The sequence below is a fragment of the Dunckerocampus dactyliophorus genome, chromosome 3 (assembly GCF_027744805.1).
Source record: "Dunckerocampus dactyliophorus isolate RoL2022-P2 chromosome 3, RoL_Ddac_1.1, whole genome shotgun sequence".
Lineage (NCBI taxonomy): Eukaryota > Metazoa > Chordata > Actinopteri > Syngnathiformes > Syngnathidae > Dunckerocampus > Dunckerocampus dactyliophorus.
In genome coordinates, this window is record NC_072821.1 from 18,032,766 (window position 1) to 18,054,989 (window position 22,224).

Below are 22,224 nucleotides of genomic sequence, written 5' to 3' on the forward strand. Positions count from 1 at the left end.
GACAACAAATTCACACAAAAATTATCAACTGAAATCAAATTTATTAACCCACGCAGGTCTGGATTTGGAGTCACACTCAAAATTAAAGTGGAAAAAGTCACCACCTGTTGTCTATTCCATTTGCTCAACAGCATGTGAAATTGATTGTCAAACTGTGTTGCTTCCAAAGTGGACGGTTTGAAAAACAGCGCAGCAGTTTTGACTGAGTGTGAATTGAGTGTTCCCTTTATTTTTTTGAGCAGTGTATATACACACAAACCTGTCTTAGCGGCCACCTGTATAGAACGGCCACCTGCCTATAGCGGCCACTGAAAAATCCCCCCCAGAAAATAGACCCTGTGTATAGCAGTCACCTGTCTAACGTGGCCACCCATTTTGTATGCCTTGGTCAATATCTGACCGCATATAGCGGCCAAAATGCCGACTCAAGCAGAAGCTTCATGCACGAAAAAGTTTCGTTTTTTAAGCAATGAAGCCGTCGTGTGTAGACTGCACAATCATTCACAAGATCCACACAAACTGTCAGTTGTTCGACATAAAAAAAAAGCCGTCTTCTTTGGAGCTTGTTGCAGACAGTGACACCGTTTATTTCCTGGTGTGAGACAATGTGCACTGGTCAATAGTGTAATGCCCCTTGTTGTGGGGAAGGAGAGACTCACGTTGCCAATGCACTTTAATCGCTTTATTAACAGCGCTTTATTAACTTACAGTAGTAGTTCTTTACAACTTTTATCCGCAGTCCCACAGTGCCCTCTACTGGTCAACATTCAAAATGGCCGCCAACCGGTCTATAACGGCCACCTGTCTATAGCGGCCACTTTTGCCGTCTCCCTTTAGTGGCCGCTATAGACAGGTTTGACTATATATGTATGTATTATGTGCCACTCACGTGCACATGTGTAAATAAGAAGTTAGGACACGACCTCAGCAAATTTGGCTTATTTGACAATATATTGTGGAAAATAAGCAGAGTATGAACATTATCATGCCAATTATGATGCTAAAAGTGCATGTCTTGATACATATATGAATTGACTTGTTTGACGCCTATGTGACATACCTACTGTATGACATGCATTATGTGATATCAGGTGGTTGTGCAGAGTACGTAAATATAATTTAGTCGACAATGAAAGACACTACGCAAGTATCTGGTAATGATTACTCAAATGTTTGTAACAAGAGAAGACTGGCGAGCCCACTGGTATGCAACTAACTATTGTGGCTTCAAAGATCGAACTATTTGGTCTTCCATCAATCCTTTTTTATATACCGCTTCCCCTCATTAGGGTCGCGGGGGCATGCTGGAGCCTATCCCAGCTGACTTTGGGCGACAGGCGGGGTACACCCTGGACTGGTCGCCAGCCAATCGCAGGGCACATATAGACAACCATTCACACTCACATTCATACCTATGGACTCCAATTTAACCTAACATGCATGTTTTTGGAATGTGGGCGTAATTTGATGATATTACCCTTTGAGGTTTATCAACCTAACTTGACAAGTACCTGTAAATATACTGCTCAAAAAAATTAAACGTTGTCAGGCATGCGTACAAGCACGTGGGGGCCACACAAACTATTGAGAATCATTTTGAGTTGCTACAATGACATTTTGGCAAAATGGACCAGTCTGCTGCATCATTTTTTCACTTTCATTTTTGGGGTATCTTTGATTTCCCCCCTCTATAGGGTGATCATTTTAATTTCTATCAAATGATGTGGCATCATTTTGTTAGTAATACATCACCCACTTATTATCAGGAAAGATATTCAAGATCATTTTTCCCCCAGTTTAGATCTGATGTGTTTTCCAAGTGTTCCTTTAATTTTTTTGAGCAGTGTAGTTTAAGTGTGAAATAAAACTGAAGAAAATCTGATGGAGTTGAGTTGATAATGCGTCCTCTATGGTCTTCTCAGCCTTTTCAAGTGCAGGCTGGCTTATGCACAAAGGAACTTGACAGTTGATAACCACAGAGCAGTTGTTGGATAGAAAAGAAATTCTTTAAAGGAAGCAAACTGCTACTAACACAGACCCATTAAAAAGGAGGATCGATTACCAGAACACACAGAACTTAAAAAGTAACCTTATTCAGTTTAAGGCAGACAAGATGGTGGAGAAAGAATTATGAGGAGAATTCACCAGACTCTTGAGTTATTTTCAAAGAATAATTGACGTAACGGAAGACACAACAGTTGAACTCCTTGAAGGTGAAGCACCTGATGGAAAAGAAAACATAGCAATTAAAGAGCAATTGGAAAACGACTTGGAAGGAATCAAAGCAAAGTACATGGAAACTGAGGAACTTATTCAGTTCCACCTATTGACGAGATATATGGAGTATAAGCTTATATTCGTAATTAAAAGGGCTGAAAAGGGCTGTGACATAGTGTGCTATCCCCTGCTGACATGAATCGAGATGACTACAAATCACTCCTGGATAAATTCGAAAAACAGGTGACCGGGGCAAAGCAAGCTATTTCAGCGTGGCAAATGTCGGTACCACAGGGAGAGATGACGGAACTAAGAATCAGGTCGAAACTATCGGAGACTAGAAATGCAGTGAAGTATAAAACAGCCCCATTTTGCATACCACTAACAAGGAAAACACTGGCCGGAGTGCAACAACCACCAGTCCCAGTCCGTCCAGTACACACCCATCTTCATTGGCTGCAACAGAAGCTATTACAGATGGGGGATCACTGCAAAGACAAGCAAACTCACATGGATCAGATGAAGTTATAAAAGCTCAGTTAATAGACAGTACAGACAAAAAGATAATAAAACACCTCAGACTAACGTCCTATAGCACTGGCAAAGAGACATTCAAAGTCTTGGAAAACAAGTATGGAAACAAAACACAATCCAATCATTGTTGAGGTCCTGACGAAACTGCAGGAACTACCTCCCGTTAAGGAGAACAACCGAAGACAAGTTATTGGGCTCATAAAAAATATAGATTTAGATTATGGCGCAGCGAAAGATCGACTCACTGTGCTGTCAGTGGAAAGTAAATTACCTTTCTTCCTCCAAAATGAATGACTAATGTTTGTAGATAATCCCAGAAACAATGTTTCACCTTCCAACCGGTTCAGCAAATTGTTATCATTCCTGAAGCGTTGAGAGAGGAACCGTGAGGATATTAATTTGAGTTACAGCCCTTTAAGCGCCAATTAAGCTCCAATTTTCGCAAAATTGGGACAAGCAACATTGCTGAAATTAACAAGCCATTTGCGCAAATATGGTGCTTCATGTAGTTAATACTTTACACCAGGAGATAGCAGACATCTGTAACTTCAATCTGAATCACATTTGTGGGCATGTAAATTCTATGCAAAGTTTAAAAGTTTATAGACTTTGAAACCCGGTTTGCGTGCGGCATCAAGTCCGCTCGCCCTGACAGTCCACACGCAGCATACTTGAGGGGATGCTTTGCTTTACCGTTTTCAGGGTGGCAGGATGGGACGTGGTGGGTTGTTGAGGGGTGTTGCGCGAATGTAAAAAAACGCAGAAATAGCGGCACACGTGGTAGTATCCGCGGGAGACTCCTCGGCAGAAAATGCACTGCTAATAGATAGATATGACCTGAGAAAACAATGACCTGTATGAATGAGAATATTCACAGGCATACTTTATATCTATCTGTATAATAACAGTGGTAATAATAGCGGTAGAGGCAGCAATGGTGTTCAACATCCTGCTGTAATGACAATGATGATGGCTGGGTCTGCTTGAGAGATGAGGAAGAGTTTCACAAGTGGATCAGACATTTTGATGAGCCTGTTGATGAGCCGGTATCATGGAGACAGGGACCTGACAAATTGTGAGCCTGGTGATATCATAATATGCAAATTAGATGAGTGAATTTACTCCCATACTGATGATTTTTCTCAATTACAGTATGCCTTTATCTCTAACCATTTTCAAGCTACAACCTTTTGAAATAGTAATGTCAAAACTGAAAAAAACTCCTAACACCTAAAGGGTTAACTCACATTGCTCAAGGAAACCAGACCATTTTTTGGGAGACGGCAAGCATTTACCAAAACATCGCGCATCGTGTGTGAAGAAGATTGACATCACGATAGAATATTTCTCTGAAGGAAGTTCAAAGGACTTGGACTGCACAAAGAGAAAACTGCAATGGCAAATTTAGGGGCCTGCGAACTTTGTCTGAGATGCCATGATGAAGAAGCGCGCTGCGATGAAGCATACCTCTGCAACAACAAGTGCAGAAAAGACCATCATTACTTACTGTACACTGTCCAACAAAGGAAAAGGACAGTGAAAGAAGGAAAGAGAACCGGAAATCTTACCAGTGAACAGATTAAACTCTTGGTAAACTTGTCGCCTCAAGGTGAAGAGGAGGCCATAAAGCTCTTGTCTAAAAATGAACTGAAATGCAAAAGAAGTCAAGGATGCATTTACAAACAAGTCAAGTATTTGCACACTGAAGATAAATAATCACTAGAAGTGACCACAAATAGTGGCCAGAAACTCCAAACACTGGTAGATTTACTGGTAGACTACAAACTAAACTACAAACTACATCACACACAAAGCTGCTCACAGACTAGGATTTGAAGGCAAAAACGTATAACCATAGCCATGCATGGTGTGGAGGACATAATCACAAAAGTTGACACAAAGAAATACTCCCTTGAACTACAGGTCAGCACTCTCACAGGAATAGGAACTTAATGTATACACTGGTGTGTTATGGTGTAGATGTAATCGTGAGGGTCATTTAGATCATTTAGACCCGAGGAGCAAAGAAAGTTCTTCCCAATTGTTGCACTGGAAGAACTAAAAAGACCCAGAGAAATTCAACTACTAATTAGTCACAAAGAAGGCTTAATAATTCTATGTTCTATGTCCAATGCAGACTATTGGACATCTTGTTTTATCGGAAAGTCTGTTAGGTAAGATGGTAGACGACTCTCACCCAGATTTACTTGAAGCCTTCAAAATAACTGCTGAGTCTGAAATGTACTTTGCTCGATCCACCAAGAGTTTCCTGTCGAAATCAAGAATAAAAGAAATTATTTATCAAGATGCTAAAAATGCATGTTGTTAAAGTCTTTCAAATCTCTACTGCATATACAATGCAAAAGTGACTTATTTGATACTTACGTGGCACACCTGTGACATGCATTTTATAATGCTAGGTGGTTGTACAGTGTAAATAATTGGAATTGAAGGAGACAACGAAAGGCTCTACTCAAATTTCATTGTAACGATTACTGAAATGTTTGTAAGGAGACAACTGGTATGTAACAACTAGTTGCTTCTAAGATACAACTGTGTTTTGTCTTGAGTAGTAATGCTATTCTTCTTTGATTCAAAGCTTATCAACCTAACAAGCTCCTGTAAATAGTTGAAGTGGGAAATAAAACTCTAGAAAATCCACTGGAGTTAATAAAGTGAAACTCGGGTATGGGAGGAGTTCGGTTAGGTCGTGTGTAGACGGAGGCCTGCTGACTTCAACTGAGGATATAGAAGTAATACTTTGAGGCCCTACTCAACCCCATTGATATACCTTCCATAGAGGAAGCAGAGTCTGAGGAGACGAATGTGGACAGGTGCATCACCGCGGATGAGGTATCTGAGGTAGTCAAAAACTCCACAGTGGCAAAGCTACACGGGTGGATACGTTTCACACTGAATTCTTCTAGGCTCTGAATGTTGAGGGACTGTCTTGGTTTAGCACGTCTCTTCAACTTTGCGAGGAAGTCGGGAACAGTACTTCCGGATTAGCAGACTGGGGTGGTGGTCTCACTTTTCAAGAAGGGTGACCAGACAGTGTGTTCCAACAATAGGGGTTTCACACTCCTCAACCTCCCTGGAAAAGTCTATTTCAGGGTGCTGGAGAGAAAGGTACGACCGCCAAACTTCAGCTACAGGAGGGACAATGTGTTTTTTGTCCTGGTCGTGAAACACTGGACCAGCTCTACACCCTTGCAAGGGTATTGGTGGGTGCACAGGAGTTTTCCCACCGGTCTACATGTGCTTGTGGATTTGGAAAACAACAAAACAACAAGAGTTTACTTTCAGTGCCAATATCTATCCATTATAACTAAATAAATAACTGAAAATAACCAAAATCACTTAGTTTCTTGCAAAAATAGCTATGCATTGAACTGCCAAAAAACTAAACTCTTATGAGCTATTTTTGCTATCATATTTGTTCAAACAAATGTACCTTTAGTTGTACCAGGCATTAACCAGGGTGGTATAATAATATTTTCCATGAGTGTAGGTATACTGAAGGTTCCTCCAGTCAAGGCCAGAATATAAAATCACAATTAGACAATGTTGGAACAAAAAGTTTTATTTAAAATCTGCATTTTGTCTTCAGTTGTGTTGTCCCTGACAAATATTTTTACCGTAGTTAGTTTGATGATCTGAAACATTTAAAATTGGCAAAAATGCAAAAAAATAAGAAATCAGGAAAGGGGCAAACACTTTCAAACCTTTCTTTTTTCAAACCGCTGCATATGAAGGGGAAATATTAGGAATAGCGCTCAGTGTGATGAAAGTCAAGTTCTACATCACAGCAAAAATACAAATTATTAAATGCACTTGATGTTGTTCAACTTTTTTTTGCTTTTAGTAGCACTCCTCATTAAAATTTATTGTAAATAAAACACATAACTTTACAATGCAACTCTGAGTGGCAGGGACAACAGGCTGTAGCAATATATAACACAATGGCAAACACTGTCCAGTCAATGGTAAGATCCTGTTGATACGCATTTACTTACACAGCCGATCACTTTATTAACAGCACGTTATGTAGTACATGCTGCTGTTTTGCAGGTTAGCATTTAGCTAATGGTGGAGAAAGCTAAATGCTGCTTGCTAACGCAGTAATATGGTGAACATGTGGCTTAAACGTGCATGAAGTACCGTTGTGCTTTTATTTTGATGGCCAGACTTACTGGATACAGGAAGATTTACGCCGCGTTTGCACGAGTGTGATAGTTGTTGTAGACATTATTTTTTATTACATTTTACCTATACAACAAATATGGCATCAGTTTCAAGTAAATTTCCAGCCACAACAGGCTGCTGCAAAACAGAAAAGAAATAAGAAAACTAAAGTAGAATTAATTAACAAAATAAATGGTAAACAAGAAAAGAAATGGAAAATTAAATTATAAACTAGGGCTTTCCTACAAGATTCAGATCATTAATTGGATGAGCTAGTGCCGCGGCTTGTTTTGTCTGAGGCTAACAATAAGGAAAGACTACAAATACGATTTGCCATCCTTTGAACCCACACATATACCACACTCTTATGCAGACAGAATGGAAGTTTGACTACCTCAAGTTCTCAGGTTTTGGACCGATGTGATACTACAGTGTGCACGTCTGATGGTGCTCACAGAGGTCCAAGGAATGCTCAGGTTGTTTGTTTGTATGCTCACTTGAAAAATTAGGGAGCTGTTGACTAGTGTCCTGGAACAAACCCTTTGCGGTTGTACTAGACTTTCACTGTCTTTTAGACATGAAAGTAAAATGTTGTTGACAAAGGTTGGCCACAAAAAAGGACCACTCCAAAACGTGCAGTTGAATTATACAGCACAATGCCACAGATGTTGAAAGTGTTGAGGGAATGTGCAATAGGCATGCTGCCTGCAGGAATGTCCACCAGTGCTGTTGGCCTTGAACTGAATGTTCATTTCTTTACCATAAGCCACATGTCAAACTTAGGCCCGGGGGCCAAATCCGGCCCGTGCTGCAATTTCATCTAGCCTGTGGAACTGTTTGGAAAATAGCATTGAGTTGGCCTCACGGACCTTATCAAAGTGCTTACAGCGATATGTGTAAGTAAGCCATTCCTCCGGTATAAACTACTGCTCTGGCATTTTGATTTTAAAAGTGGAAACAATATTGTATATTGTGCGAAACTCACAGCCATTCACAACCAACAGCAGCACTTTAACTATTACACCCTGTCTGTACAAAATAACACCTTAAAAAGGCATAAAACAGTCAAAAGTGATCATTTTAACTACAGCAAAGCATGCTGGGAAATGCATAATCTGCCCATTCCACAGTTGCAAACTCTTCCGGGTTACACACCTCAAGGATTGTGATGTTTTTGTGTTGATATAAATTACTGTAACCTTTGCCTGGACATCGAGAGAATGATGAAGAGGTGGTCCATCAACATTCACCTTATTGAAATGAACAACTACACCAAAACAACCATAGTTGTATATCCGCAGACTATCAGAGAGTAGAACTTTCAAGCAGGAATTAATGGACACAAAAAAATGCACGTCCCCCACTCCCATGTAAAAAAATGTCCATTTGGGTGGTGGGGTAATGTCCAGTTCAGCCCACATCTTAAAGTAGGCTTTGAGTTTTGGCCCCCCGTGCGACTGAGTTTGACACCCCTGCCATAAGCCGTCTCCAAAGTTGTTTCAGAGAATTTGGCAGTACAGTCATCCCTCACCACTCTGCGGTTCAAATTTCGCGGCTTCACTCTGAAGTTTTTTCAAAAATATATTAATTAATAAATCATGCTGTTACGTGGTTAAATACGGCCTAGTAGTAAAGAAACGATTGCATATTTAGGCAAATTTTACATATTTTTTGCCTAAATTAAGTATTTTTAAGCATAAAAATGGCTAATTGAACTAAAATACACATGTTGTTATAATTATAAATACCCACTTGTTATGGGTCCCAGGATATGGTACCACAATAACAAAATACAAAAAGCTGTAAGAACAGATAAAGGTGGATAACAGCCACACGGAACACTCAGATCTTCATCCAGATTGTGTCTGTATCAAAATTAAAAATTCACATATTTCAAGAATTACATTTTTCTCATACCAATGGTCACAGGTAAGTGCAAATAACATTCATCTATCCAATGTCTTCATTACGTTTCCCAAAATACCTTCACTCTATTGTATATCACATTTCTGGAGCTAATTTCAATGTTTTGGTTTTACACTTGCGACATAAACATGTTAACGTAACACAAAAGTGCATAGAATCCACTATAATGACATAGGAGAAAATAATACAGTTCTATTCCACTGTATGTTAAAGAAGCAATGTGGTAATTTGCTACAATTCCGGACATATGCATATAGAAAAAACTAATCACACACAAAAAATAGAATTTGAAAATGTAAACCCTTTACCAACTAACAAAGATAATAATATGGGTGCGCGTGTGTAATGTGCGCGTGTGTTTGTGTGTCTGTGCAGGAGCCCAGTTAGCGCATACAATGAGCTTGCCTGTAAGACAAGGGTGAGGGCCACCAGAACCCAAAATAGCCGCGACGGCACTAACTGCCGCCTAAAACTCGGTCAAAGACTACCTAAGTTCTCACAAAGTTTCCAAAGCACTTAAAACAGTCTTACAGCTTTCAAATACTCCCCTAAGCATTTTTTTTGCGTTACAGAGATAATATTAATTACTTTCATCAACAACTTACCTGTAAAAACAGATAAAGGTGGATGACAGCTATGAGACAGCCCTCTGTTCTTTGCCCAGATTGTGTCTGAGGCGTTGGCGGAAGTCCACGCCCAATACAATCCTGGCACAACAGCTCCCGTAACAAAGGTTCCACCTGAATGGTGCTCCCACTGCATAATATTATTTTTTCCATGTTTCATAGTATATATGACGAAAACACACATTCTACACCTGTTGAATCAATTCTACCAAAAATATCTGCACTGTTTGTTTTTTTGTTTTGGTTTTTTTGGTGCATGACAAAAGCATTAAGGCATTCAAATCGTGATATGCAGACAGACAAGCGTTCATTTACGAGTGTATTTGTAGTTCTAAACGGAATTAAGGTGTTTTTACTCACTTATTTGTCTCTCCTATGAGATTAAGCTTTTTGTCCAACAGCATCTGTCATGACATCATATGCAAATAATATGCAAATTATCCAATGATGTCATCTAGCGACTTCTAGGACAGCCAATAGCTACTTTTCATGCTGAGGAGTTGGCAACAGTGCACCTGTGAAGTGGATGAATTGTCTCACAATGGAAAGGTGCTTGCAAACACAGATTTAGACAGATTTGTGAACAATATCTGGGAGAGCTAATGACAAATCGGAGCAAAAACTAGTGTTGCATTTATATTTTTGTTGTGTATTTTGTCAGCTTGTTCAGCAAACACACACACACACACACACTAGATGGGTGCTTATCACTCCACCCACAAGAGCATTTTATGGTTTGTTTTTAAAAAAACGATTAGGACAACATATATCTTGGTTGTCATGGTTACATTAAAATCAGCAGTGTTTCCCTGTCATGCCTTGTTGAAACACATGACCTGTGAGTCTTTCTCCCTGTGAGGACTCCTTGGCTTGTCACCATGTCAGCATTAAAACCACGCTTGAGGCATTCTGACTGAGAAAATGTGCAACTACTGTAAATCTTTGACCTAAATCCATCAGCCGTTGTAATGTGTCTGTTGTAGTAATCATTGTTCCAATTAACTTTTAAAATCAGATTGCACTACACTTTGACGACAATGGATGCTTACTGTATTTCTTACTCTGCAAAGTATGTACTGCTGCCAGGCATGAAACAGTTCAGGATCAATCTCATCAAACTACAGCCGGGGTCACCAACGTGGTGCCCGCGGGCACCAGGTAGCCCCCCACGACCACATGAGGTGCCCGCAAGCCTGCTTTTCATTCAGGTTTTCAGTTATTAATGGAAGAACAGTAGAAAGAAATGCATTCTGAAATACAAAATGTGAGTTGTGGACACCAGCATTTTGTTAATGTTCTGGTAAAACAAGCATTGTCGCTTTGTTTGGGTTTAAAATAAGCTCTGAAAATAAATGTTACAAAAATGAGTAGCTCTTGGCCATTTTCATTTTGTAAAAGTAGCTCTCACAAGGAAAAACGTTGGTGACCCCTGAACTACACTATGACATATATGTTCTGCTACTAGTTTAAGCTCAAGAGGAATAAAAAAAAACAAAACCTATACAGTGACTTATTTTCATCAGTCCGCAGATCACACGGTAATTGCTTTAGGAATACATTAGGGGTCTTGCTTGTGATGAAGTCCGGAGCTGCCTAAGACATAATTGAGAGGATAAAATAGTGTAATAGGGCCTGTGTGCCTAAAAGAGCTACAATAACACATCAATTTGCGTGATGCAAGGCTATTCTTAAGCTGAGTACAAATGTATGTGTAACCTAATTTATATTTTTTCAAAGCCACAGGTCATTTTGCTCAAGTGCAGTAGTTCCTTGACTGAGCAACATCATGTGTGCAGTGGTGTTGTTATTCGCTCTGTGCGAAACCAATCCTACATAATAAAAGTATTCTCATTCTTATAAATAGCAGTCTTAATAAAAACTAGCAAAAAATACATTACTCTCTCTAAATCTTAAAGAGTGCACTTAAATACAGTATTTTTAGCTCGGTGAATTGCTGAAGACACTACATAATTTTGAAACACCACAGACAATGCAGTGCTGGAACTGCAGTAAAAACAAAGCAGTGCCATAACTATGAACAGCACTTTTATTCCCACCAATAAAGTCACTTAATCAAACTTTTAAGAAATGCACAATGTGACATTTAATAAAAACATGCAAAAATATACATACACTAAAAAATCAACATTGCTTCTCCAAAAATAATATGAAGCATTGCATTAAAATTCAAATATCTTCAGGCAACTTAGATTGTGCAATTTTTCTGACCTTTCAGACACTGTATTTAGATGGATATGAACATAGACATTGATTATTGTTTGAAAAAAAGTACGTGAGTGAGAAGGGAACTAGAACTGGTACTTCAAAATACAGGCAAGTGTTTGCAAAATAAAATGACTTGTCCTATGTGGTCACTGATAGTTGATTCACCCGACAGACTTCTCTGCAGGCAGCGTGTGTTCACTTCCCCACTCAGTGACAGTGCCAAAGTGACTGTGAATGATTGTTTGTTTATACAGTATGTGCTGTGATTGGCTGGTGACCAGTCCAGAGTGTACTCCGCCTCTCACCCAAAGTCAGCTGGGATAGTCTAAGGCTCACCCGTGACCCCGAACAAGATATGCAGTGTAGAAAAATGTCTAAAAGTGCAAATATTTGTTAAAATAGGACAGTGAAGGTTTTAGTGGTTAAGTGAAACATAATTCTGTTTTCTCTTACCAACACAAAAAGGCCCATTAGAATTGGCCTGAATTAAAAGCAGATGTGATTAATTGCTCGACACTATATTTTATCAGTAAATGAGACAGCTCGAGAGATTGTCAGAAATCCCTTCAACCATTCAAACTCACAACTTTCAAATCCATTGCATGGATAAAAAAAGTGAAAAAGGCTTTAGGATAACGAAACCATTTAACGAAGGTAATGACAAATTAATCACTCCTTTCGTGTATTTAACCTTTCAAAGATGGTTTTCAAGAGTCATGCTCTCAGCTGCTTTACGTATGTTTTTATTTGATTAATAAGTTCATTCTTGGATAAAGGCAAGAAGGCAGTCACAGTATCATGGCCTCCTGGGATTTGTTGCTGTTGTTGAGTGAGAATAAGTGTTGTGGGGTAAGTGTCGTGAAACTCTTTGCGGCATAGATGCACAATTTAAGGTTAAAGTATTAAAAGACAACAGAAATGGACCTACACTGAAAGCCTGGGGCATCCACAAGGAACATTTAAATGGAGTATTTAAACACACAGTTCGGTCCAAAAGTAGTAAAAGTGACATTGTGATTTAGCATTTATACAGCACCACCATGGATTTGAAATGATCAATATGTGACTGAAGTGTATTTCAGCTTTTATTTAAAAGGTTATACAAAATTATGGATACAATTCTATGTCCAGGAGAGTACCTCCATTTTCAGGGGCTCCAAAGCAGTTAAACAATTGCCATTATTGTAGATATAACCTTCATTTTTAATACTTGAATGCAAATGCTTTGTAGTCTAAAGTCTGACGATTTTGAGTTTACCAATGAGCAGATTATACTATTTATACCTTTTTTTTTATGTATACCTTTTTATTTGTAGACACTGTCAAAAAGTATATATAAATTTGAGCTTGTTCTGGCAATGTAAATACAGTACAGTCGTCCCTTGCCACATTGCTTACAATTTGGCAGCTTCACTCTATCACAGTTTTTCAAAATTATATTAATAAATCATGCTGTCTCGTGGTTGAAAACAGCCTGTTATTAGTCCAAAAATATGCATATTGCAACAATTGTACATATTTTTTGCCTAAATTAAACATTTTCAAGCATAAAAATAGCTAAGTGGCCTATTCTCCCAATTGCATTTAAGTGTTTTCTAAGTGTTTGGAGTTAAGCTTGTTTCCCTTATTCGTATTCTCGCATCCAGACACGGCCACTGCACGTGGCGCATACCCACGTGCGCAAGTTGTGAATGAAGACTGGCTGTGTGACTCATGGACAAAGGACGCGGACTTTGCCATGACGTAAGTTTCTTTGGGCTGTCTCAAAATCGTGGAACATGTAGTTTTCCAAAACTTATTAATGTCATTGAAATCCTTGAAAAAGGTAAAGAACACTTTTAATTTGAAAAGGCCTTATCCATTGAAGGAGAATGTAACAGCTTTATATCATATGTGTATTTCACTGAGAGGCATATTTGGCTACATCGTACTACACTGTGTTGCCTCCTTACCTGTGCTTTTGAGCGTGTGTGTCGTCATGGTGAAGTGAGCGTGTATGCACGCTAGAGCGTTTTCTTCCTGGCCGAATATAAATAGCAACTCCACAGATGTGTACTCCGAGTACAGATACGGATACAGATAATTTAGATGGGTGAACAGATACAGATAGTCGTATACTCGCTTATGAATGCACACACACCAAGGCAAAATTGCGGTGTAAATTTTTGACATTAACCAAAAACTATGCTAACCGGGACGTACGATCACCAAGGTTCCACTGTATTTTATTAAGGAAACGCAATAGAAAAATCCCGCCAAGTCACAAGTTCTACTCACAATCTCACAAGTTCATTTCCTGTCTTTCAAGTGTTCATTGTGGTCACCACCTGCAGCACGGGCAACATCAATGCGATAAGAGAATTCCTTCCAGACACATATCAGCATATCACGATCCACTGAGTTGATCACTGTTTGTTATTCGGTGTTTAAGGTCATCGAGATTAGGCAGTAGAAAATGTAGAAAACTCTTTCAAATGGTTACTGGCTCATTCCATGATGATGCTTGAGAACTGAAGCAATGCGCCATGAAGTCGCTTCATTATTTTTTAATAACCCTGTAGAATGTTTCATCTTCCCGGCGCACTGAACTTATTGCAGCCTCGGAAGCGTGCAGCCACTTGAGGGAAGAATGCGCGCAAGGCCAGATTTGACAAGGAACGTCCAAATTTTAGGGTTGCTCCATCCAGCGTGCGTATCTTGAATGAAGGTGAATAGTAACAGATGTGCGTAGTGGGGGAGAATCCCACACAGCCAGAATCCACTCAGCTGCGCGCCTTTTCCCGCTGAGGCACATTGGAGAATAGGGCCTTAAATGAACTGAAATACAAATATAAAGCATTCAGAAGATGCATTCAAAGACACTGTGAATGATATGTAGTATTCTGCCGTGTTCATTAGGTGTCAGTAATGTTACTGTAATGTTCAGTGAGAAACCCAAGACTTGGGTCTTGATCGCTGTAATCGCACATACCTGATCTCTGCGACAGCAGGCTTTCATTGCAAGTTTCAATTATTTCACATAAGGCACAATGACCCTTCATAAAAACACGTTCTACTCTTGTAGCCGCAACCCACAACAAGATAAATCTCAACTCTGAAATCCCGACATCACTTCCTGTTCGCCTGCCACACTGCTGTCCTACTTTATAGCAAAACACACTAGTACAAGTCTTATTTAAGTCTTTAATGGCTTATTTCCTGTTATTTTGTCTACTATATTGGGTAATACGAGTGTAAAGGTGACTATAGGGGTGTTATTTCATGTCTAGAGTGCTCTAATAATGTTAAAAATCGTATTTACAAGGTCGTAACCAAGTTTTCTATGCTCTAAATACCAAAATATTTCATTTATAAATAAGGAACCCTACTTCACACAAATTCACTTATCACGGGCTGATCTGGAACAATGTAACCGCGATAAACAAAGAATTACTTACTGTATATGCCATCATGGCCAGTAGAGTTAGGCATGCTTATTTACAGTAAAGCACAATTGAAAACAAAATAAGAAAAGAGTGAAGGAATACAAAGTTGTATCATGCAGTGCTCTTAGGCATTGCATTAATAGGTCTCTAATTCCTCTTTCTTTCAGCGTGGGTGGGCACTAAACTGCATTTTCCAAATAAGCCATATGTGGTTGTTAGTCTTCAGGGACATAAAGACATTAATAGAACTCGGACCAGCTTGGTTTGTCTTTTAATGAAATGTATTGTGAACACAGCAGAGGGGTGCACTCAGAGGGAAGTGCATCGTTTGGAATAAAGTGCTTCTACTGGTCATTGCTTTTTTTTTCCATTTGGGGAACAATCATTCACCAGTGATAATTCTGTCCACATAGTGTTGATGCTGTGGTTACCTTCTTCTGAAAAACTGTTTGAATGACATGACTGTGTTGCGTTTGTGTGACTGTTGACTGTACATACAGGTCTGTGAATATTGTCATTCATCCACGTCATTGTATTCTCAAGACGCTGAATAGATCACGACTGGACTGTTCAGCTTGTCTTAGGTTATGTCCACATGTGTTTTGGACTCTCATTCACACGAAAAAAAGTTGTTTGTCTTTAAAAACTGACCTTTTGGAAAACGCTAGCCAGAGTGGAGATTTTAAACAACTCCGGCTTCAGCGTTTGTGGGTAAAATTGACCTTTCAGCTTTGTGTCATGTGTGACATTATCTCACGTTTTTAAACCTTATTTAACAACAGAACATGAACATGACTTATGGGTGTTGGTTTCATTTTGTGCAGCGGTAGACAGGTGTGCATGTGCCTTATAAAACGCATGGCTGATTAAAAACAACATTCATGATGGTTCCTGGGCTGCGTGAAAGTGTGCGCTGATTTTAAAGATAATATACACGAGGGTGACCATATGTCCTGTTTTCCAAGGACATGTCTTGTTTTCATGTCCCATCCTGGACATTTTTAATGTGATAAAAATGTCCTGGTTTTCATTGGGACATTATTGGGACGTAATCCATAAGAGCCTGCCATATGGGCAGCTTTTTTAATTAGTGCTGCCAAAAGCCACCAAAAGCCAAAGAAAGAGCAAAACATGTACACAGTTAATCCTCTGACGCTTGCTGAGTTGTCTTGCAAATTTGAGAAAGTTTTTCTTTCCCAAAAATCATTTCTTGGGATCATTTTTTTAAAAATGTCTTCCTCTGGATTTTTCGTCTTTGTTTATAGATAGTATTTTGTAATATAACAATTTTCTATCTATACAGAGGAGGCATACTTTCAATGTATTGAAATGATAAGGCATCTTTGACTAGATTTTGACTAAAATCTTATTGATGTGCCGAGTGTCCTGCTTTTCTATAATCCAAATATGGTCACCCTAATTTACTGTACATGTCATTGTGCATCTAATATCTCACTATATTGATGAACAGATGTGTTATAATGTGTGACCAAGTCAGCTGTAGTGGCCTTTTCAGGCTTCTGATTGGCCAAAAAAAGCATGATAAGATTTTATGTGGACACAGTTAAAAAAAAAAAAAACTCCGCTTGTGTGGATGGAGATTTTTTTAACAATACAGTAGGGTATATGTGCATTTTTTTAAAACATAAAATTCCCTTAATGACCTATATTCAACTTCTTTTGGAGTTAAGCCAGCCTGCACTTGAAAAGGCCAAGAAGATTGTCGAGAACCCTTTATCAACTCAACTCCAGTAGATTTTCTTGAGTTTTATTTCACACTTCAACTATTTCCAGCAGCACAGGGTAGGTTGATAACCTTGAATCAAAGAGACACAGCATCGAATTACTACTCCAGACTAAATACAGTTGTAACTTAGGAACAACAATAGTTATTACACACCAGTGGTCTCTCTGGTCTTCTCTCGTTACAGTCATTTGACCAGTTGTGACAAAGACATTTGAATAGTCTTTACAATGATATTCGAGAAGTACCTTTTGTTGTTGTCTACTAAACTTATCAATTGTTTACTTTGAGCAAGCACCTATAATCACATAATGCATGCCATAGTTACAGTATGTGCCATACAGTGGTGTGAAAAAATGGTTGCCCCCTTTCTGATTTTTTATTTTTTTCCATCTTTGTCACACTTAATTGTTTCAGATCATCAAACTAATTTAAATATTAGTGAATGACAACACAACTGAACACAAAATGCAATTTTTAAATTAAACTTTTTATTATTAAGGGAGAAAAAAAATCCAAACGTACATGGCCCTGTGTGAAAAAGTGATTGCCTCCCCTGTTAAAAACATAATTTAACTGAGATCCATCAGTTTGTGAGAGCCATTATCCACAAATGGCAAAAACATGAAACAGTGGTGAACCTTCCCATGGAGTGGTCGGCCAACCAAAATTACACCAATAGCGCAGCGATGACTGATCCAAGAGGTCACAAAAGACCCCACAACAACATCCAAAGAAATGCAGGCTTCTCTTGCCTCAGTTGAGGTCAGTGTTCATGACTCCACCATAAGAAAGACACTGGGCAAAAATGGCCTGCATGGCAGAGTTCCAAGACTGAAACCACTGCTGAACAAAAAGAACGTTAAGGCTCGTCTCAATTTTGCCCGAAAACTCCATGAATCTTCATGATCCCCAAGACCTTTGGGAAAATACTGTGTGGTCTGACGAGACAAAAGTTGAACTTTTTGGAAGGTGTGTGTCCCATTACATCTTGTGTAAAAGTAATGCCGCATTTCCGAAAAAAAAATCATACCAACAGTAAAATATGGTGGTGGTAGTTTGATGGTCGGGGGCTGTTTTGCTGCTTCAGGACCTGGAAGACTTGCTGTGATAAATGGAACTATGAATTCTGCTGTGTACCAAAAATCCTGAAGGAGAATGTCCGGCCATCTGTTTGTGACCTCAGTCTGAAACAAACTTGGGTTCTGCAGCAGGACAATCCAAAACACACCAGCAAGTCCACCTCTGAATGGCTAAAGAAAAACAAAATGAAGACTTTGGAGTGGCATAGTCAAAGCCCTGACCTGAATCCTATTGAGATGCTGTGGTATGACCTTAAAAAGGCAGTTCATGCTGGAAAACCCTCCAATGTGACTGAATTACAACAATTCTGCAAAGATGAGTGGAAAAAATTCCTCCACACTGCTGTAAGAGACTCAATGCAAGTTATCACAAACGCTTGATTGCAGTTGTTGCTGCTAAGGGTGGCCCAACCAGTTATTAGGTTGAGGGGGCAATCACTTTTTCACACAGGGCCATGTACAGTAGGTTTGGAGTTTTAGTCTCCCTTAATAATAACAAGTTCCATTACACTGCATTTTGTGTTCAGTTGTGTTGTCATTGACTAATATTTAAATTTGTTTGATGACCTGAAACATTTAAGTGAGACAAACATGCAAAAAAATAATAAACCAGGAAGGGGGCAAACACTTTTTCACACTATTATAGGTATCAAGTCAATTTGCCATCATCATTTGTATCAGGGATTTGAAAGACATGCACTTTCAGCAACATAATTACATTATACTCTGATGAATACACGTACAGTCACGTGACGCTTATTTTTAACAATATATACTTAAATATGTCAAATTCGACAGAACATCTATTTCACATCAGTTATTTTAAGAATTACAGAAACAAACACCAAAACAAAACAAACTCAAGGCATTGTGCCAGATTCGGCCCACTACATTTGTTTTATGTTATATTTCAAATTATTTATACAATAGCTTTTTGTAGGGCTAATGTTCCGAGACCACCAGTGAATGGCAAAAATCCACGAGTAACTGAGACGCCAATAATAATATCTATTGACACACGGCTTGCTCCCCCCACCACAAAACCCTCCTGCTTGCTTGATCTTGACGTTCTCATCTGATTTCACGTGTTTCAACATTTGCAATAAGAGTTGCAAAATTTTAAAGCTTGATGAAAAAACTGTGTTCTTAATGTATTTTTATACAAAACATCCTTTTTAGCAGCTTGCTAATACATGGAAACAGGAACCTGAAGTCAGTTCTGTCGCCTGTCTATGATGGCATCTATGATGTCATCAGCAGTCGACAGTTACGCCACAAGTCTCAAAAATGTTAACACCAAACTCGTTTCTATAGTTTTGCAATTACAGTTTTACATGCATAAAATAATTCTAAATGCATGTAAATGATGAATGAAAGAGATAAACACTTAAGGATACTTTTACCTTCATTGAAGACGTTATTTTTGACAAAATAAAACTTTGGCAGCGAGATCAACATGGACACTGCTTTCGTGTTTGCCTTGAGTTATTTCTTGGAATAGTGTTTCTCACCTCCTTTATCAAAATGCTTGCCACTTTCTATGGCAAGCAGAGACTTGAGGTGAGAAACACTATTGATTTCAAGAAAGCGACTCATAGCAAAACATGAAGGTGGTGTCCGAGCTGATCTCGCTGCCATATTGTGTCTTTGTCTGCAAACACATCCACAATGAAGGTAAAAGTCATCTTAAATGTTCATTTATCCCTTTCATTCATTCGTGTATTTTTGCTGCAGTTATATTTTTGTATGTTTTCATCTGCATTTTGAAATTGTTTTCTGCATGTAAAACTATATTTTATATCAAAAAATAAAAATAAAATAAAAAAAATATATATAAATTAAAACATGTTTTATGATAACATTTTTGGTTTTACATTATTTCTTAGGGGAAACATGTTTAACATGTATAACAACATGTATAACACACAGTGTCACATCCAGAAGTTCTCCGATGACACAGCCATTGTGGGTTGTGTTTCAGAGGGGAATGATCTGGAATACAGGACAGTCATCATGGACTTTGTCAGCTGGAGTGAGCTTAACCAGCTACAACTCAACACCAACAAGACAAAGGAGATGATCATTAACTTCCAGAGGAAAACATCCCATTTCACACCGGTGAACATCCAGGGAGCGGACATAGAGTTGGTAGACAGCTACAAATTCCTGGGTGTTCACCTTAACAACAAACTGGACTGGTCCGTCAACACCCACGCCCTTTACAAGAAGGGCCCGAGTCGCCTCCACCTGCTGAGGAGACTGAGGTCCTTTGGTGTGTGCAGGACTCTCTTACGGACCTTTTATGACTCTGTGGTGGCCTCAGCCATTTTCTATGCTGTGGGCTGCTGGAGAGGGGGCAGCACGGACAGGGACAGGAGCAGGATCAATAGGCTGATCAGGAGAGCGAGCTCTGTCCTGGACAGTCCTCTGGACTCCGTGGAGGAAGTGGGGGAGAGAAGGATGTTGGCTAAGCTGACATCCATCATGAACAACACCTCTCACCCGCTACATGACACTGTTGTTTCCCTGGGCAGCTCCTTCAGCAGCAGACTGTTACACCCACAGTGTAAGAAGGAGAGGTTCCGCAGGTCCTTCATACCGACCGCTGTCAGGCTCTACAACACCTGCACCACCTGAACCATGTTGTAGTCAATATGTATTCTTTACACTGTACTCTTTACTTGCGTATCTTGCTTGTTGCTGTAACAAGTGAATTTCCCCGCTGTGGGATAAATAAAGTACAATACAATACAACACGTAATTGGTTAAAGTATGTTTTGGTTAGAGTCAGACCTTCTGGAACTGATTAATTTCTGTGGTTTTGAGTTTGACATCCATGTAGAGGGATGGGAGAACCCACAACATTTTAAGGTGCAAATACAAGTTTATATTTTCACAGGTAAAGTTCAAATAACAAGGAATAACCTTTGAATGTCATTAGCTATCTGTTTTGATGTAGTGTCACTTTATGACATGAGGACAAGCGGAATCCATCACACTCTGCCCTGCTACTCTCTGCCTTCATTCAAGAAAATTGTCTTCACCAAAACTAGACATGTTGTCATCGACTGTGAATTTGACAATTTTCTGCGTCTTAGTTGAACACAGTCTAACCATGTTCTATTTTGATACTGAGAAAAGTGGCGGCAAGGACACTCAAAATATTCTTGGTTGCCACTGAAATCCGTGTAGGCAGTAAATGTCCGCTCTTACACAATCATTGTAACTCATAGGTGTTCCACACTGCAGCTCAAATAGTCTTTCATCACATCACACGACATGGGATTAAACACGTGATTATTATCCCCAGTGCTCATTTTTGTGCCTGACACCCCACCTCTGTTAGATTAGTGAGCTGATATTATGTAGGCTGGAGGCCACACCAGTGAAGTAGGAAGGTCACCTTGGCTGATATTTCAACAAAAATAAAAAAAAAAGAAAGTACTCCATGCTGCGGAAGATAATAGACTGCAACTGAGCTAATTTGATCCGTGAAAAAATTCTATGCTTTGAAACAGCATGCTACTCTATTCAAAATTTAGCATGAAATAATTGTACATGAATATTGTATTTGACTTTATATTATACATGGTCAGTGTCATATGTAATCTTCTCCCTGAGACCTTCAGAATTCTCCATGCCCTCTGGTATTAGCTACACAGGAGCGAGTGAGTGTCACAGACAGACATTTGCAAGGACAATGTGCATATCCAACACTAAGCCAGTAAACAAAATTCTGACTATGATATGTTCTGGCAGCTTCACTAGGTATGCTCCTATGAAAGGATACTTTAAAATGAAGCAATGAATGTCTTGTTTCTAATAAATGTTCACGGCCCCTGAGGTAGTTGCAGAAACACAAAGGACTGCTCCTCTCTCAATATGCTGCTCAGTCATGATGAAGTATTCCAACAGTACCTCTGATGAAAATACATAACAGACGCAATCATATAGCCCTTGAAAGTGTTATTCCATGGCACTGGGCCAGATATCAACCAATGTCAAACATCTTACAAGTTGAAAAGCATAAGACACTTTCATTTAACCCGATCAGTGTTGCCTGGTAATACAAAGCACTGTAGTCAAGTGAGAAATAGTAATTCCACACATTACTCCGTTAGATTTTTAGGGACTAGCCACACAGAAACAGTGTGTCACGTGGTTCCATCTGCATGTCTGTTCACAGCACCACACATAGGTGTGCCTTGTGTATTACAGTACACTAGGTCCCCAACTTACGAACACCCGACTAGCGAACA

The 22,224-nt window shown here is 39.2% G+C and overlaps 1 long non-coding RNA gene across 2 annotated transcripts; it reads right to left on the reverse strand.

The window, feature by feature from the left end:
• Positions 1 to 1,769: 1,769 nt before the first annotated feature.
• LOC129178700 (uncharacterized) lies at positions 1,770 to 9,549 on the reverse strand. Of its 2 annotated transcripts, XR_008569829.1 has the most exons (5): positions 9,468 to 9,549; positions 4,949 to 5,020; positions 4,320 to 4,398; positions 4,047 to 4,220; positions 1,770 to 2,705 (listed from the first exon to the last, which is right to left on the reverse strand). It is a non-coding gene; the product is annotated as an uncharacterized LOC129178700 (long non-coding RNA). The 2 variants fall into 2 exon arrangements; XR_008569828.1 differs by having other exon boundaries at positions 1,770 to 4,220.
• Between the last annotated feature and the right edge of the window lie 12,675 nt (positions 9,550 to 22,224).